This window comes from Oncorhynchus gorbuscha, linkage group LG04 (assembly GCF_021184085.1).
Source record: "Oncorhynchus gorbuscha isolate QuinsamMale2020 ecotype Even-year linkage group LG04, OgorEven_v1.0, whole genome shotgun sequence".
Lineage (NCBI taxonomy): Eukaryota > Metazoa > Chordata > Actinopteri > Salmoniformes > Salmonidae > Oncorhynchus > Oncorhynchus gorbuscha.
In genome coordinates this window covers 17035782-17050957 of record NC_060176.1, presented here as the reverse complement: position 1 = coordinate 17050957, position 15176 = coordinate 17035782, and the positions used below count along the sequence as shown (strand labels likewise).

Here is a 15176-nt window from a genome sequence, read left to right as displayed (position 1 = left end):
GACAGACAGACAGACAGACAGACAGACAGACAGACAGACAGACAGACAGACAGACAGACAGACAGACAGACAGACAGACAGACAGACAGACAGACAGACAGACAGACAGACAGACAGACAGACAGACAGACAGAGAAAGTGGAAACGTGGGAAAGAGAGAGAACAGGATTATACACCTATATTTTAGGTGTATAATCCTGCCTCCCAGCTGTGAGCAATTTTATAAAACAAATATCCTGGCCATGAGGAAGATAATGCAAACTTCATAATGACAAATAATAATCCAATAACACCAATAGCCAGCCACCCAGCTGCATCCAGGACAGTGGCTGGCTATCTCAGCCACCACACAGCCTCACCACATTCAAATTCATATTGGATTTGTATTCCTTCACCTTTCTCAAAGCATCCATTTCAGACGGCATGAAAAAGTAATATTCCAGCAATAAAGCTTGATTTACACCCCTTCCATGTTCCCCCTCTTCCTTTTTTTATTTGATCATTTAGCCAGGATCGTAGAACTGTATATCAGACACAAATGAAATCAGCTCCCTTGCACATTAAGGCCATGTCTTGCAGCAGCTAACATCCCCTGCAACCCAGCCGCCCAGCTCCACAGCAAGCCAAGGGCAGTGTCCCATTCATTTTCAGGCCCATTTCCTGCTATGATTAGGCGATCAATCAATCGCAGCCTTCAATCTCATCAGGCAGACGGGATTATCTGCCCATCTCCCCTCTCTCCCTCTCTCCACTCAGTCAAACACTCACTCCCTCCCTCCCTCCCTCACACACGGCAGCACATTAACATCAGATCAAGTATCACCCAAACGCACGCCGTCTGCCACATCAGCCAACCACAAACAGACAGTTCTTCATCACACCCTTCTCTCAACATCTCCTCTGTCTCCTAAGGAGCACACACACATACACACACAGTTCATAGTTAGAAGCATCAAGCATTAGGATCCCTGTGGATTGACAGAGTGCGGCCTTTGCTAAAGCAGTCTTTTCAATATATTTCACCTTTATTTAACAAGGTAGGCCAGTTGAGAACAAGTTCTCATTGACAACTGTGACCTGGCCAAGATAAAGTAAAGCGACACAAACGTATAGTCAATAACACAATAGAAAAGTATACATACAGTGTGTGTAAATGAAGTAAGATTAGGTAGGTATGGCAATAAATAGGCCGTAGTGGTGAAATGATTACAGTTTAGCAATTAAACACTTGAGTGATAGATGTGCAGAAGATGCATGTGCAAGTAGAGATACTGGGGTGCAAAGGAGCAGAAAAAATAAATAACAATATGGGGATGTGGTAGTTGGGTGTGTTATATACAGATGGGCTATGTAAAGGTAAAATAATGTGTAAGCTGCTCTGTCAGCTGATGCTTAAAGTTAGTGAGGGAGATATGAGTCTCCAGCTTCAGTGATTTTTGCGATTCGTTCCAGTCATTGGCAGCAGAGAACTGGAAGGAAAGGCAGCCAAAGGTGGAGTTGGCTTTGGGGGTGACCAGTGAAATATACCTGCTGGAGTGGGTGTTGCTATGGTGACCAGTCAGCTGAGATAAGGCAGGGCTTTACCTAGCAAAGACTTGTATATTTTTTTCAAGGATTTTATTGTTTTCACTATATATTTTACCTCTTGGGGATGTCATTCGAAAACATAATGTTAACTTTCACTGCTATGCGGATGACACATAGCTGTACATTTCAATGAAACACGGTGAAGTCCCAAAATTGCCCTCGCTAGAAGCCTGTGTTTCAGACATAAGGAAGTGGATGGCTGCAAACGTTCTACTTTTAAACTCAGACAAAACAGAGATGCTTGTTCTAGGTCCCAAGAAACAAAAGATCTTCTGTTGAATCTGACAATTAATCTTGATGGTTGTACAGTCATCTCAAATAAAACTGTGAAGGACCTCGGCGTTACTCTGGACCCTGATCTCTCTTTTGAAGAACATATCAAGACTGTTTCAAGGACAGCTTTTTTCCATCTACGTAACATTGCAAAAATCAGAAAACTTCTGTCTAAAAATGATGCAGAAAAATTAATCCATGCTTTTGTTACTTCTAGGTTAGACTACTGCAATGCTCTACTTTCCGGCTACCCGGATAAAGCACTAAATAAACTTCAGTTAGTGCTAAATACACCTGCTAGAATCCTGACTAGAACCAAAATATTTGATCATATTACTCCAGTGCTAGCCTCCCTACACTGGCTTCCTGTTAAGGCAAGGGCTGATTAAGCTTTTACTGCTAACCTACAAAGCATTACATGGGCTTACTCCTTCCTATCGCTCAGATTTGGTCCTGCCTTACATAGCTACACGTACGCAAGGTCACAAGAAACAGGCGTCCTAATTGTCCCTAGAATTTCTAAGCAAACAGCTGGAGGTAGGGCTTTCTCCTATAGAGTTCCATTTTTATGGAATGGTCTGCCTACCCATGTGAGAGACGCAGACTCGGTCTCAACCTTTAAGTCTTTACTGAAGACTCATCTCTTCAGTGGGTCATATGATTGAGTGTAGTCTGGCCCAGGAGTGTGAAGGTGAACGGAAAGGCTCTGGAGCAACGAACCACCCTTGCTGTCTCTGCCTGGCCGGTTCCCCTCTCTCCACTGGGATTCTCTGCCTCTAACCCTATTACAGGGGCTGAGTCACTGGCTTTACTGGTGCTCTTTCATGCCGTCCCTAGGAGGGGTGAGTCACTTGAGACACTGACGTGATCTTCCTGTCTGGGTTGGCGCCCCCCCTTGGGTTGTGCCGTGGCGGAGATCTTTGTGGGCTATACTCGGCCCTTGTCTCAGGATGGTAAGATGGTGGTTGAGGATATCCCTCTAGTGGTGTGGGGGCTGTGCTTTGGCAAAGTGGGTGGGGTTATATCCTTCCTGTTTGGCCCTGTCCGGGGTATCATCGGATGGGGCCACAGTGTCTCCTGACCCCTCTTGTCTCAGCCTCCAGTATTTATGCTGCAGTAGTTTATGTGTGGGGGGCTAGGGTCAGTTTGTTATATCTGGAGTACTTCTCCTGTCTTATCCGGTGTCCTGTGTGAATTTAAGTATGATCTCTCTAATTCTCTCTTTCTCTTGGAGGACCTGAGCCCTAGGACCATGCCTCAGGACTACTTGGCATGATGACTCCTTGCTGTCCCCAGTCCACCTGGCCGTGCTGCTGCTCCAGTTTTAACTTTAACCCTAACCCTAACTGCCTAGGGCTATGGAATCCTGACCTGTTCACCGGACGTGCTACCTGTCCCAGACCTGCTGTTTTCAACTCTCTAGAGACAGCAGGAGTGGTAGGGACACTCTTAATGATCGGCTATGAAAAGGCATTTACTCCTGAGGTGCTGACTTGCTGCACCCTCGACAACTACTGTGATTATTATTATTTGACAATACTGGTCATTTATGAACATCTTGGCCATGTTCTGTTATAATCTCTACCCGGCACAGCCAGAAGAGGACTGGCCACCCCTCATAGCCTGGTTCCTCTCTAGGTGTCTTCCTATGTTTTGGCCTTTCTAGGGAGTTTTTCCTGCTACACCTGCATTGCTTGCTGTTTGGGGTTTTAGGCTGGGTTTCTGTACAGCACTTTGAGATATCAGTTGATGTACGAAGAGCTATATGAATCCATTTGATTTGATAGATGACCTGGAGCCTGTGTGTATGGTGACGAATATGAAGCGAGGTCCACCCAACGTGAGCATACAGTCGTGGCTAAAAGTTTTGAGAATGACGCAATATTCCACATGACGCAAACTTCCACAAAGCTTGCTGCTTCAGTGTCTTTAGATATTTTTGTCAGCCGTTACTACGGAATACTAAAGTATAATTACATGAAGTTCATGCAGAGTCCATTTTTGCAGTATTGACCCTTCTTTCAAGACCTCTGAAATCCACTCTGGCATGCTGTCAATTAACTTCTTGCCCACCTCCTGACTGATGGCAGCCCATTCTTGGGGCAGCAGGGTAGCCTAGTGGTTAGAGCATTGGACTAGTAACTGAAAGGTTGCAAGTTCATATCCCCAAGGTAAAAATCTGTCGTTCTGCCCCTGAACAGGCAGTTAACCCACTGTTCCTAGGCCGTCATTGAAAATAAGAATTTGTTCTTAACTGACTTGCCTAGTTAAATAAAGGTCAAAGAAAAAATAAAATTCCTGCATAATCAATGCTTGGAGTTTGTCAGAATTTGTGGGGTTTTGTTTGTCCACCTGCCTCTTGAGGATTGACCACAAGTTCTCAATGGAATTAAGGTCTGATGAGTTTCCTGGCCATGGACCAAAAATATCGATGTCTTTTCCCCGAACCACTTATGGCTCCATCATGCCGGAAAAGGCATTGTTCGCCACCAAACTGTTCCTGGATGGTTGGAAGAAGTTGCTCTTGGAGGATGTGTTGGTACCATTCTTTATTCATGGCTGTGTTCTTAGGCAAAATTGTGTGTGAGCCCACTCCCTTGGCTGAGAAGCAACCCCACACATGAATGGTCTCAGGATGCTTTATGTTGACATGACACAGGACTGATGGTAGCGCTCACCTTGTCTTCTCCGGACAAGCTTTTTTCCAGATGCCCCAAACAATCGGAAAGGGATTCATCAGAGAAAATGACTTTACCCCAGTCCTCAGCAGTCCAATCCCTGTACCCTTTGCAGAATATCAGTCTTTCCCTGATGTTTTTCCTGGAGAGAAGTGGCTTCTTTGCTGCCCTTCTTGACACCAGGCCATCATCCAAAAGTCTTCGCTTCTCTGTGCGTGCAGGTGTACACACACCTGCCTGCTGCCATTCCTGAGCAAGCTCTGTACTGGTGGTGCCACGATCATGCAGCTGAATCAACTTTAGGAGACGGTCCTGGCACTTGCTGGACTTTCTTGGGCGCCCCAAAGCCTTCTTCACAACATTTGAACCACTCTCCTTGAAGTTCTAGATGATCCGATAAATGGTTGATTTAGGTGCAATCTTACTGGCAGTAATATCCTTGCCTGTGAAGCCCTTTTTGTGCAGAGCAATGATGATGGTAAGTTTCCTTGCAGGTAACCATGGTTGACAGCGGAAGAACAATGATTCCAATCACCACCCTCCTTTTGAAGCTTCCAGTCTGTTATTCGAACTCAATCAGCATGACAGAGTGATCTCCAGCCTTATCCTCGTCAACACTCACACCTGGGTTAACGAGAGAATCACTGACATGATGTCAGCTGGTCCTTTTGTGGCAAGGCTGAAATGCAGGGGAAATGTTTTTGGGGGATTCATTTGCATGGCAAAGAGGGACTTTGCAATTAATCTGATCACTCTTCATAACATTCTGGAGTATATGCAAATTGCCATCATACAACTGAGGCAGCAGACTTTATGAAAATTAATATTTGTGTCATTCTCAAAACTTTTGGCTACGACTGTACAGGTCACAGTGGTGGGTAGTATATGGGGCTTTGGTGACAAAATGGATGGCACTGTGATAGACTGCATCCAATTTGCTGAGTAGAGTGTTGGGAGGCTATTTTGTTAATGACATCGCCGAAGTCAAGGATCGGTAGGATAGTCAATTTTACGAGGGTATGTTTGGCAACATGACTGAAGGATGCTTTGATGCGAAATAGGAAGCTGATTCTAGATCTCGTTTTGGATTGGAAATGCTTAATGTGAGTCTGGAAGTTGAGTTGACACCTAGGTATTTGTAGTTGTCCACATATTCTAAGTCAGAACCTTCCAGAGTAGTGATGCTAGACGGGCAGGCAGTTGCGGGCAGCGACCGGTTGAAGAGCATGCATTTAGTTTTACTTGCATTTAAGACCAGTTTGAGGCACAGGAAGGAGAGTTGTATGCCATTGAAGCTCGTCTGGAGGTTTGTTAACACAGTGTCCAAAGAAGGACCAGAAGTATACAGAATGGTGTCGTCTGCGTAAAGGTGGATCAGAGAATCACCAGCAGCAAGAGCGACTTCATTGATATACACAGAGAAAAGAGTCGGCCCGAGAATTTAACCTTGTGGCACCCCCACAGAGACTGCCAGAGGTCCGGACAACAGGCCCTCCGATTTAACACACTGAACTCTGTCTGAGAAGTAGTTGGTGAACCAGGCGAGGCAGTCATTTGAGAAACCAAGGTTGTTGAGTCTGCCAATAAGAATCAGGTGATTGACAGAGTCGAAAGCCTTGGCCAGGTCGATGAATACAGCTGCACAGCATTTTATTTTATCGATGGCGGTTATATCGTTTAGGACCTTGAGCGTGGCTGAGGTGCACCCATGACCAGCTCGGAAACTAGATTGCATAGCGGAGAAAGTACGATTGGATTCGAAATGGTCGGGGACCTGTTTGTTAACTTGGCTTTCGAAGACCTTGGAAAGGCAGGGTGGGATAGATATAGGTCTGTAACAGTTTGGGTCTAGAGTGTCTCCCCCTTTGAAGAGGGGGATGACCGCTTTAACTTACACACTCCCCCTCCAAGCCCCTATCTTCCTTGAGAAGATATTGAAGGGATGGCATCCCTCAACACCACTGGATCATAACTGCACTTGTGAGAGATAGTAATCAATCATTTATTTTCTTAAATGTGGAAGAAGTCACATCACACAATGTCCAGTAAAGCCAAAGACCTCACATAGCTTCTCTCTGTTATTCACTGATACTGATTAGGACTAGCTGTGAGGTTTGAAATGTTAGAATACATTGATCAAGCCTGGGCTTGTCCTTCCATTGGTCAAAGAGAAACCTCATATCGCCAACATGTGTGTGTACCCACAATGCACTGGGGAGCAGCTCGACTCTTCAGTCTCTGTCAGGTTAAGAGATGTTACTCTATTAAAGCATGGTAGCTGAAGTCTTTGTGGTAGGAAAGGGGGAGGAGGGAATCTTTTTTACAATGTGGACCACTGTTTACACTCCCTAAATGATGGCGAAAATGGTCACTTGGAAACAACGGCTGTTGGGGCTTCTCAATATGGCCAGATATATGGCCCACTGAGACCAGGGAGACCAGAGGAGATATGGGGTCCAAGAGACACCACTACACACATACTGGTACTGAGGCAGAGAGCAGAGGACAGTCTACAAGCCATCAATAAAGGTCCTTACAGGCCATGGGTCTACTCTACGCTTACAGAGCATTCAGAAAGTATTCAGGCCCCTTGACTTTTTCCACATTTTGGAAATATTACAGCCTTATTCTAAAATCCATTCTAAAATGTATTAAATAATCTACACACAATACCCCATAACGACAAAGCAAAACAGGTCAGTAATTTGTTGAAGCACCTTTGGCAGCGATTACACCCTTAAGTCTTCTTGGGTATGACGATACAAGTTTGGTACACTTGTATTTGGGGATCCTCTCAAGCTCGGTCAGGTTGGATGGAGAGTGCCGCTGCACTGCTATTTTCAGGTCTCTCCAGAGATGTTCGATTGGGTTCAAGTCCAGGCTCTGGTTGGGCCACACAAGGACATGCAGAGACTTCTCCCGAAGCCACTCCTGCTTTGTCTTGGCTGTGTGCTTAGGGTCGTTGTCCTGTTGGAAGGTGAATCTTCGCCCCAGTCTGAGGTCCTGAGCAGGTTTTCAAGGTTCTCTCTGTACTTTGCTCCATTCATCTTTTACTCGATCCTGACTAGTCTACCAGTCCCTGCCACTGAAAAACATCCCCACAGCATGATGCTGCCACCACCATGCTTCACCGTAGGGATGGTGCCAGACATGACGCTTGGCATTCAGGCCAAAGAGTTCAATATTGGTTTCATCAGACCAGAGAATCTTGTTTCTCATGGTCTGTGAGTCCTTTAGGTGCCTTTTGGCAAACACCAAGCATGCTGTCATGTGCGTTTTACTGAGGAGTGGCTTCTGTCTGGCCACTCTAGCATAAAGGCCTGATTGGTGGAGTGCTGCAGAGATGGTTGTCCTTCTGGAAGGTTTGGCCGGGCAGCCAGCTCTAGGAAGAGTCTTGGTGGTTCCAAACGTCTTCCATTTAAGAATGGAGACCACTGTGTCCTTGGGGACCTTCAATGCTACAGACATTTTTTGGTAGCCTTCCCCAGGTCTGTGCCTCGACACTGTCTCTGAGCTCTACAGACAGTTCCTTCGACCTAATGGCTTGGATTTTGCTCTGACATGCACTGTCAACTGTCAACATGCACTGTGTGCCTTTCCAAATCATGTCCAATCAATTGAATTTACCACAAGTGGACTCAATCAAGTTGTAGAAACATCTCAAGGATGATCAATGGAAACAGAATGCATCTGAGCTCAATTTCAAGACTCATAGCAAAGGCTCTGAATGCTTACTTAAATAAGGTTTCTGTGTTTTTTATTTTTAATAAATGTGCATTCATGTCTATAAACCTGTTTTCCATTTCATTATAGGGTATTGTGTGTAGATTGATGAGGGAAAAACATAATTAAATCAATTTTAGAATAAGGCTGTAATGTAACAAAATGTGGAAAAGGTCAAGGGGTCTGAATACTTTTCCTGAATGCACTGTACGTACTACAGGATAAGTTAAACATTTTTGAACTTACAGAACTGGATAGAGATCATTTTGAAAATACCTAAATGAGTTTGACATACCCTTCTGATGATAATTATCAAGTAAATTAGATAGTGTATGCTATGTAATCTAATTCAACTCTTAGCTCACTGCTTTCAAAACAGCGCTATTATAGGACAGGCAATAGAGATGTTAATATACTGTACTAGTCCTTCTTTGAATCCTTGACAAGAGTTCTAAAAGGCTTGTTTTGTGTTTCCAGAGCAGAGGCTGTCAGAGGCCGTGTGAATCAAACAGGATTTCCCCAAACCAAAGATAAATGCAGTTGAAATGAGAAGCTGTGTTGTTTCCAAACTCTGCCATTGCTTCGACCATGGAGAGGATACTTCTGAGAGAAGGAGCTTTCCTCTGGTGATTAGAGTCAAAGAGACAAGCTTGGCTCACTAAAACTTTCATCAGCCGTCATCAAGCCCAGTCCTCAAGGTGTGCAGCCACCCCCCCACCCACACAGCCAACCCCATCCCATAGCCACTGACATGACATGCAAAGAGGGAGCGAGAGAGCAGCGGAATTGGCTCATCCTCATCACTTCCCTCATTCTTTAGTGGAGATGAATATGAAAAATCTTTAAATGTTGAGAAGGAAAATGAATTAGTAATAGACTTACAAGGACTAAGAGCATGCACAGGTAGGGAAATTACTTTTTACGTCATAACAAATATTTTATTCCACTTTTACTGATGAGCATCGGCTAAAAGGTACATTTTCCCGAGATGTAAAGATATTCAATAAAGGCCACTTAATGGGATAGTTAAAAAATAACCCAAAAAGCTTTTTGATGTAAAGACAGTAATTCTCTTAACAACATTGATCAACCTGTCATGCTTTCATTATGGCACTATACCTTTTAGCAGCCATGCGCTAGGCTAATAGCATTATAAGTCTCTAAAACACCAAGTTTCCTCCCTGCCCTTGTCAGGTCCAGTCTGTTGTCCCTCCTCAGACTTCACATGCAGGGCCAGCAGTTACAGTTGCCATAAAAGGCCTGTCACTAAGTGTCTGTATCATAACGTAGGCCTAACCATTTTCTAGCTTATCCTCACACGTATGCATCACATTGCAAGATCGGTTCATTAGTGGAAATAACACACTTGCCCCATCACATCCAAACATCCAAGGAGCGTCACCGCCATTACCAGTTTACCTGCAGAGCCTCCTCCCGGCTGTGATCTGATTGGTCAATGCGTTGAAGGCGCTTGTGGTAAAGGGTCCGGAATTCCACCAGGAGTTTCTGACTGGTAATCTATCAACACAAATAAACACATATTACCATCAACACAACTGATGCATGGACACAATGACAAACCTTTAACTAAAACAGAAAATTGTGACATTGCCTACAGTACCATGTTGAGAGAGACGCCGTAAAAAAAAAACAGGGATGGGATTTCAGTGCGGGCATCAGTGTCTGAGCTGGCCACTGATGCTCGTCAGCTACTCTCATAGGGACTGTGACTGTCGAGAAGTGCAGCAGCCCACACAATAAATGGCTTTAATAACATACCTGAATCCTCAGGTGCGTAAAGCCCTTGTTTTTCACTTCATCATTTTTAATTATGTGCTGAAAAACTTACCCAGAGTCCCTTGCTTCAGACCACAATGCCTTGTTATATTCTCTCTAACAGCAGTAATTAATCTAGGGAGCATAGCCTCTCTTTGAGGAGCGGCCTATAAAACACATTTCACTCCGACAACTAATAAGTTATAACAATGGCAGATAAAGAGAAACTGTGCACCAAAGGAGCAGGTGAGATTTGGGGAAAGAACAAATGAAAATGCCCAAAACTCAGAGGTTTAAAACAACTATTTGTGGGTATGTGTGAGTGAGCTGCATCAAAATCTTCTGTAAGATTTTAAGTAATGAAAAAGGAAATGAGAATAAATCATATCTTGCTGCAGAGTAGCCTTGACCTGGAGAATGATCTTGATAGTGGTGGTGCTGTCCATATAATTCATATTGATGTTTACACAACACCACCCCCAATCTTTCTTATCTCACTTCTGACCAAATCATATTCTGGATTAGATTGAACCAACTCCAGATCGAGATGGAGAGAGAAAGCAAGAGGAGAGCAAGAGAGTGAGAAAGAGATCAAATATCTCTTTAACGGGAGGTTTAGCCACAGGTTTGTATAAAATGTTTAGTTCATTAACAAATCTGGCTAAAGCATTTACATTACATTTAGAACTAGCTAACTTCACAAACTGCTAAAAGCACGCACCTATCTGAGGCACAACCTTCATTACAAATCTTTGTGGCAGTGTTTTGCATCACGAGCCTCAGCAAGATCTCCTGAGTGAAATGGATAGATAGTAGCAGCAACCCAGCTAGCTACTTTGACAAACAGTGACACAAGTGTTCTCCAGGATATGGCTATAAACCCACAGGCAGTATCAACTTCTTGAAAGACCACGAGGTCGCCTATCGTTGGCAGCCAAATAGGTAACGTTAGCTTATAGCTATATCATTATGTGGCTCATTCCGTTAGCTGGCTAGCTAACATGGTTGTGTTGTCTTCATTACCTGTTGCACTCCGGCTGCTTATCATTTCATTCGGTTTCGGATATGCCAAGTGGCTTTATGAGGCGCCTTGCACAGATTTAATCAACTTTCAGCAAGTGAAAGTCTCCCTTCTACTTTGCATTAAAATGCAGTGGTAAACTTATTATGTTCCGTTTTTAACCGCTGTCACCAGATTCTAACGTTACCCGCCTGGAAGCCCCCATCTCCCGCTTCTGCACCTGCACATCCTGTCAGTTCCACTTCCAAAAGAGATACTAGCCAATCGGGCAATGATTTTGTGAAGCGCGTTGTCTTTAGAACCAATCACAGTGTAAACATTGCCACTAGGAGGCGTGAACCAATTTTGTTTTGAGAGTGAAAGTCCCAGATTTCCATGGAAACTTGCACAGCGAACTAGCGGTTATGACGAGCATGCATAACTGTCCGTTGGACTGTCCCCTTTGTTGTCCTTTGTCGTTTGGGACTGACAGATGCTAATATTGTTTGAGTGTGGCAACCTTTTTAGGCAGTGATGAATTAAAGTAGAACTATTTGTTTTAGTGACAGTCATACATGTATAATGCTAAATGCAATATTAAAATCAACAAAAAACGAAGTTATTATCTATTCCAGATTTCTCTATAGGCTACCACTGTACCTGTACAGATCAGAAAATGGAATGTCCAGATTGTGTTATTATAATTAGAATTGTTCTACTTGCACCTTATTCCAGGTATGGTCAGTGATATCACACTTTGCCTTTATGTCTGGCCCTTACAACTGAAAATAGCCCATGTGGTCTGATGTTCTCATAACATTCTGCCTGCACAGTGGTTTCATCTCCTTGGAACCTCTTTCCCTTGCAAATATAGGACACTTTATTGAAATTGAATTTCCGAAGGTCCTTTGTTTTATGAAGAATAGAAAGTAATGGGCAGAATATATTGATAGTTATATGCTGCTCCTCTCTGCCCAGTAAGCTTGGAATGTGTTCATGTTGAGAATCATAAGGCAAAGCGTGCTGAAAGCCGCATGATTGCTATATTACTCGATTATTGACTTGAAAATTGCCTTCCCTCTATTCCTGTTTATTATGAGCATATTTGTTTCCTGCCTTAAACTCCATGGCCTTAAACGGCTATCAGGGTGCATGATGAATAAGAGATACTGAAACTGATTGCTAACAATATTATTTCTTATAATGTGCTGTGAACTGCAGAGCTTCTGAGCCTCATAAACATTTATAAGACCCTGCGTCACAACGGGAACTAGACAAATTGTTAAAATCTGCTTGCCTAGAGGAAACTGTTTAATTCACAACGACAATATTGCATGCCTGTGAGATCTCTGTTTTGCTAATGCAGTGCAACACAAACCAATAAAAAGCTGCTTGCAAATCACATTCATCCATAACCTTTCCTGATAATCTCAAAGGATATTTTACACACACCTTGTTGTTTTCCCTATTCTGTGCATATCATGCCACTATCCATTGTAGTTATCAATTTCCAGTTCTTATTAATTTTCTGCATATGCAGTAAATGTTCCGGTTGGATAAATAGTCAATGTATGAAGGTTAGATTGATTATCACCAGTCCAGGAGAGACAGGCTTTAATCACTTCACAGTAGACTATTGAATGCTGTGCAACATAATCCCCTGCAGAGTTTAGTGGATTGTGTAACAACAAGTTCGGATTAGGCTGATGCCTCAGAGGCTGGAATTTGTGCAAATTTGTGAGATTCAATAAAAGCCTTTCCTTATTTTTCATGTTTTGAAATATTCACCTTTGACATTGCAATGTCTTGTCAATATTATTGAGCAGGAATCTAGTGGAAGCACTGCATGCAAATAGGTCTGTGTGTTGACAGCTTTAGTTAAAAGTGTCTTCTGTTTTTAGGTTGACGTACTGTTGTTTACCTTGTGACGTTGCCTTGTGCCATCTCTGCTCTTGGTGATAATAGCGTCATGTCTCTCATTTTGGATATCACCAGGGGTTGAATGGGAATTCAAATGTGGAGGAGCCATATTTGCCTTATGCCAAGATTAGGGTTAGGGTTATGCTACACACTTAGGAAAAAAGGTCCTATCTAGAACCTAAAAGTGTTTTTTGGCGGCTCCCATAGGAGAACCCTTTGAAAAACCCTTGATGGTTCCAGGTAGAACCCCTTTGTTTCTAAGTAGAACCATTTTGGGTTCCATGTAGAACCCTTTCCACAGAGTGTTCTGCATGGAACCCAAAATTGTTCTACCTGGAACCAAAAAATGGTTCTCCTATGAGGACAGCCGAAGAGCTTTTTTGGAACTCTTTTTTCTAAGAGTGTAGGCCTGACCCTAGCCTTATGTTCAACCCTAATCCTAACAGTAGCTTAATGTTCACATCCCAGTCAGTGGAGGCCCCTCGGAGGAGGAAGGGGAGGACCATCCTCCTCAGTGAATTTCATAAAACTGTACATTTTAAAACATTTAAAAAAGTGTCCTTCTTAGATTAAACTATAGTGGGGCAAAACAGTAATACTTATTTTCCACCATAATTTGCAAATAAATTCATAAAAAATCCTACAATGTGATTTTCTGGATTTTTTTTCTCATTTTGTCTGTCATAGTTGAAGTGTGCCTATGATGACAATTACAGGCCTCTCTCATCTTTTTAAGTGGGAGAACTTGCACAATTGGTGGCTGACTAAATACTTTTTTGCCCCACTGTATATTAAATATAATCACGGAACCAAATCATTTATTAAAATACTGTTTTTGGCCTAGAGTGGCGCAGTTGTCAGGCCTCCCCAGTGGCGCAGTTGTCTAAGGCACTGCATCACAGTGCTTGAGGCATCACTACAGACCCGGGTTCAATCCCAGGCTGTGTCGTGACCGGGAGACCCATGAGGTGGTTCACAATTGGCCGGCACTGTCTGAATTAGGGCAGAGTTTGGCAGGCTGGGATTACCCAGTTGATAATATATGCATATTATTTGGATAGAAAATTCTCTGAACTTTCTAAATCTGTTTGAATGATGTCTGTGAGTATAACAGAACTCATATGGCAGGCAAAAACCTGAGAAAAAATCCAACCAGAAAGTGTGAAATCTGAGGTTTGTAGTTCCGATTCCCTATCGAATGTAGTGTCTATGGGGTCAAACGCACTTCCTAAGGCTTCCGCTAGATATCAACAGTCTTTAGAACCTTGTTTGATGCTTCTACTGTGAAGTAGAGGGGAATGAGTCAGAGGTCTGCCAGAGAGCCACGAGCTTGCCACGCACGTTCGGGTGAGAGTTAGCTTGAGTTCCATTGCCTTTTTGAAATCGGACACTGTGGTGGGATTAACAAGAAGTGTATCTTTAAAATGGTGTAAAATACTTGTATGTTTGAGGAATTTTAATTATAGGATTTCTGTTGTTTTGAATTTGATGCCCTGCACTTTCACTGGCTGTTGTCATATCGATCCCGTTAGCGGGATCTCAGCCCAAAGAGGATCAGAGAATTAATCTAGTACTAAAAGCATAAGCTACAGATAGCTAGGACTGCAGTGTATAAAATGTGGTGAGTAGTTGAACTGTTTTGAACAAATTAATTTCTTCCAAAATGAAGGAGAAGCAAAAGGGAAATAGAGAGTGAGATTTTCTCGTTTTTTTTCACTTTCAGTTTCACTTACTTAGCTAGCAAATGCAGCTAGCTAGTTTAGCCTACTGAAACACCCTGCTCAGAGGGATGCTATGTTAGCTAGCTGGCTATGACTTTCCAACACAACACTGGAACTCTTCCAAATCAATATAAGCTTTTGGTATTACCAATTTAATGCCACTGGGGCATTGCACGAATGTACCTAACCATAAACATCAATGCCTTTCTTAAAATCAATATGCAGATGTACATATTGTTTTACCTGCATATTTAGTTCAAATAAATGAATGTTAGCAGGCAATATTAACTAGGGAAATTGTGTCACTTCTCTTGTGTTCATTGCACGCAGAGACAGTGTATATGCAACAGTTTGGGCCTACTGGCTCGTTGCGAATTAATTTGCTAAACATTAACATAATTATGACATAACATTGAAGGTTGTGCAATGTAACAGTAATATTTAGACTTAGGGTTGCCGCCCATTCGATAAAATAAGGAACGGTTCCATATTTCACTG

General features: G+C 43.0%; 1 protein-coding gene across 1 annotated transcript in view; it reads right to left on the bottom strand.

The window, feature by feature from the left end:
- Positions 1-11292, bottom strand: part of LOC124033761 — a 169995-nt gene extending 158703 nt beyond the window's left edge. The window contains exons 1-2 of the mRNA XM_046346004.1: positions 11061-11292; positions 9681-9779 (exon numbers count right to left, since the gene is read on the bottom strand). The gene's annotated coding sequence lies outside the window, so the exon portion shown is untranslated. The remainder of the gene's footprint in view (positions 1-9680; positions 9780-11060) is intronic.
- Between the last annotated feature and the right edge of the window lie 3884 nt (positions 11293-15176).